Source organism: Cyanistes caeruleus, chromosome 4 (assembly GCF_971803275.1).
Source record: "Cyanistes caeruleus chromosome 4, bCyaCae1.hap1.1, whole genome shotgun sequence".
Lineage (NCBI taxonomy): Eukaryota > Metazoa > Chordata > Aves > Passeriformes > Paridae > Cyanistes > Cyanistes caeruleus.
In genome coordinates this window covers 55666642-55671091 of record NC_141704.1, presented here as the reverse complement: position 1 = coordinate 55671091, position 4450 = coordinate 55666642, and positions in this window count along the sequence as shown.

Genomic DNA, 4450 nt, shown 5'->3' with positions numbered 1-4450 from the left:
TGGGCAGGAGGGAGGGGGCTTCCCTCGCTTCACCCGGGAGGGCCCAGCTCTGTGGTAGGTAAGCACACCATCAAAACACTGGGGCTTCCTCCGAGGCCTCGAAGCGGCCACATTTTCACGTGGCAGTGACTGGGACTCTTTGGTGTGGGACAAGGAACCAAACCCACCTGCATGCCCTCCGATTTCCCAGTTTCTGAGCTTCACAGAGAAATTCCCCCGAATGGATTCACCTCCCTGTGAGACCTCTGCGACTGCCCAACAGCTCCCACCTAGTCTCTGCTCCATCTCCAGTCCCGTCTGCTGGCATTTAGGGAATACGAGCAGTTTCTAACAGGAGTGACGAATGTGGGGTTCTCTACCTTCCCGGTGGGACAAAGTGTACCAAATTTCTAGCGCTGCCTTTTTAAAAGGCTCTTGTGCATTGCCCGAGGTGATGATTCTGCATCCCTTGGGGTGCCAGGGGTTTAAACCCGGCGATTCCTGAGCCCGAGCCTGGGTCTGCCCAAATCTCTGGGGTTACGAGGCCATCTAGTGATCTGTGAGCTCGTTACAATTAAAATGTACTCTCCAGGGTCGGAAAGCTGCTTGTAAACCAGGATCTCTTCTTTAAATACGCGTGATCCGCAGTCTCCCGAGAGAAGGTGACCCCTGCATGCCGGGCTGCAGAGTGACCAGGACCCAGACAGAAGCTGGTGTCCTCCTGACACACGGAGGAGCCTGGAATCCACAGACATGTTAAACTACAGGAATACTTGCATGCCTTTTACTCTTCTGAAGCAGGACCCCCATTCAGTCTTTTTAGAAACGATCCCTCGAATTGTATCAGCAATCTGTGGTTTAAGCTCGAGGAAGGGCGTCATTTCTTGGAGCCCCTAGGGGAACGGTGAAGTTTCAAAGATCTTTCAGCAGCTTTTGCTGGTCCTCTCCGAGAAGAGAGATATTGAAAACATTCATAGCACCCAAAATTGTGAATAAAATATGCAATATTTTGTGAAATAAAAATTGTGAATAAAACATGGGGGTTTGTGCCCTCTAGGTACTCACCACCATGCTAAGAATAAAGAACTCGGTAATGTTATCAACATCAGCTCAGGATGCCATGTAAGATATGGTACCAGGATGCTGACAGGTGGTGATACAGCTCTACCTTGCACATTTTATTTTATGCCTGACATGGTTCTCAGGGAAGCTTTTGCACTTAGATCACCAGCCTCTTTGCTTGATATTTTAACAAGTATCTTCTCAGATCTAGCTTTTCTGAACTTCTGATATATGATTTTTTCTTAGTAGCTATGTGAACCTCAGTCACTGCTGTCTAATACAGACCAACATCACACTTAAAAAGACAGTTAAAAAGGACAGAATCTTAAAATCACAGAGTGACTTGTGTTGGAAGGGACCTTAAAGATAATCTAGTTCCAGCCTCTCGAGGAAGTTGTCTGGCTGCTCCCAGCTGAGAGCTTTCTTAGGTGAAAAAGGAGGGGTAAAGTCTTTGTTTCCCAGTAACAGTGGCAGGAATGTTAGAATCAGAATTTTTTTCTCATTTAACTACAAATAATTAGTTGTGATTGTACAGATTCTTAGTAGGAGGTAAGAAAGCCCCAATACCCGTGATAGCTGCCATACCTCTTGTGAGAGTCTAGGTGAACCCTTTAACCTTTCAGGGCAAGCTTTGTGCTGATGATTTCAGCAAAGTATCAAAGCCTGTCGTCCGTGAGAAAAAGAGTTTAATTTCCAAAGGCTTTTTGCTTTAGATGTGGACATCTGAAGAATTTCTGCTACAATTTCTGGTATCTTCAAATTACCAGAAGTGTGCTAGAATTTGATCTGAGGACAAGGACGTCTTTGATCACCACAAAACTTCGATTTGGTGGATCATGGAGGAGTGCAACACTTGCAAAATGCAGTTGTAGAGTAGCACACAAGGGACTTCTGGGTGTCCAAGGGAATTAGGGGATTACTGGCTGATGCTACCACTGCCCAAGTGTCTGGGGAAATCTTGTTCGAGCCAATTAATAACAAAGAAATGAAGCTGCCCAAGGACAAAGAGGAGGGCAAGACAGAGAGGAGCTACCTTCACATTAGCAAGCCCACAACTCATGAATTTTCAGAGATACAAAGGAAGGCAGGCCAGTGGTTCAGAAGCCAGGTGATGTTCCCAGGTGTCTCTTCCTCTTCCAGGTAGAAGTGACAAGGTCAGCTGCCCCAGTTTGCTGTGGTGAAAAGACCTCAGTGAATTTCCTTGGTGGAAATTCACCAAGGGGAAAATGGATGGGTTTCGTATGCTGTTGATTTGTGAAAAGCATCCCAGCAATCAGTATGAACAGTCAGGATTTTTGCACATCAGGATCAATTTGTGGTTGCCCAGAGGCTGTGGAAGCAAGTCAATATCAGAATGGTAGCTGGTGTAAGTAGCTAAGGTAAAACTGAAGCTGAGAGCTCTGGCTAGGTAAGGGAGAGGCAATTCAGTTACTTGGTCATGCCTTCAGCTACAGTCCAATTTTAGAATAACAGTACATCTTTTGCAGTTGAAGAATAGGCATCTTAACAACAATCACATATTATCTGTAATGTGTCTTGAAAGCATTACATGTCCTTTTCATAGGATTCCCTTTCCCCACTACCTTGCCAGCTGCATTAGATTAGGAGCAGGAAGGAGCAGCAGCTAGCAGAGGTGAAGGCATCAAGTGTCTTCTAGCAGTGGAGGCAAGAAGGGGAATTTTTCAGAGGCTATTTTTCAGAGTGGGGTGATGAAGTGAGGAGAAACTGTATTAATCTGGCCCTTGTGCTGCTACAGATTCAGGTTTTCTGGCACAGACAATCTCTCATCTATGAAAGCCTTGTTGCTAAGAGTGAGAAGTTGAAAACTATTACACTTGATCTCATTCTTGATTTTGTCTTTTGTCCATGTCTGTGATTGAAGTATTCTTAGCCTTAGCTGGCTGGATTTATTCATGTGCAGTCAGACACGAGAGTACGTTTTTAGCATGAATGAAGATTGGAAAGATGCATAGAATCAGGTGGCTTGTGCTTCTCTTTGGTGTATTTTTGGATACTTTTTTTTTTTTCTGTTAAAACTAGAGAGTTCATATTTTCAAGTCCTGTTTTTGAACCATTGAAGTCTTCTTGAGCTAGTGGGACTTGGACTCCCATATATTTCATGCAGTAATGACACTTGGGCTCCTGAGTTTCAGGTCCCAGCAATATTTTGTGATAATCAGCTGAGTAATTGTTGTGCCTGGCATCAGAACATTTATTTGTTTGGGGATTTTGTGATTGTTTTAGTCATTTTTATGTGTGCGTGTGTTCCTACAAAGCCCTGAAAGATGATGGAAGCTGAGCCAGGGAAAAAGGCTGCGTAGGCACCATGGAGTGTCTCTGTTCTGGTCCCCAGACAACAGGTAGCTAAGTGTTCCTGAATGACACAAAGACATTCTTCATGACCTCATCCCTCCTGACTTCCTGGGACAGTAAAACCCAAACCATCTGTCTTCCCCATGGCTTTGTCCCACATTCTCTCCATGTGTGATATGTCAAGGGTGATATGCAAATCTCATTATTTCAGTGTATATATTAGTCCTTAGCTTTTCCCAGACAAGCAAAAACAGTCTCAAAGACTAGAGCTCAGCCGACACTTAGTCTGGAGAATGAAATCATGACCACCAGCTGGGGCCCTAATGCAAGTGATGCTTCCCAGACTTGGCGCTCTGTGTTGTCAGGCAGGCTGGATTAATTTCTGTGTTTAAACCTCTAGTTTGTCTTTGACAATTCCTCTTCTGACTGATTTCTTCTCTTTTCTCCAGGTAGATTAACTGCTCCATCTTGTTCCAGAAACAAATCCTGAAACCATAGTACCTTTGGTCATCTGATTATAAGGATCATGCTGACAGCAGCTGGTGCCAAGGGGCAAGGAAAGCAAATCAAGGTTTCAAGGAGCTACATCAGCTTGCAGCAGCTGGTTTCCTTTTGCAATTCAAATTTTCTAGTTTTCTACTGGTGCTCAGATCCTGGCACCAGCAGAACTTTTCCTTTCACCTTCCACATGGTAGTCTGCCAGAAATTTGGACCCAGGGACAGAGGAAACAATGGAGATCTGAGACAGACAAGATAGACAGGTGATGTTTACTCTCTTGAGCATCTAGAAGAAGCTCTCTGCTAAGGACCTGACACAATATGCCTCCTCTTTTGGCTGATGTCTGCTGTTGTGTCTTGGGAGGGTGTCAGGGTCCTCAAGCAACTTAGCTGTGAGTCAGGGTCAGGACCTACTCTTCATTATTTTGCATTAATAGCCAGAGGACATGGAAATCATGTGATACCACTGCAAGGAAAGGAATGGACACAAAACTCCCCTGCAACACCTTCCTCACGTGACGAACAGGGTGAAACTGAAGTTGGGTGAAGAAGGGTAGAATAGCTACTGTTTATGCATGTGGAGGCATAGAAAGGTCAT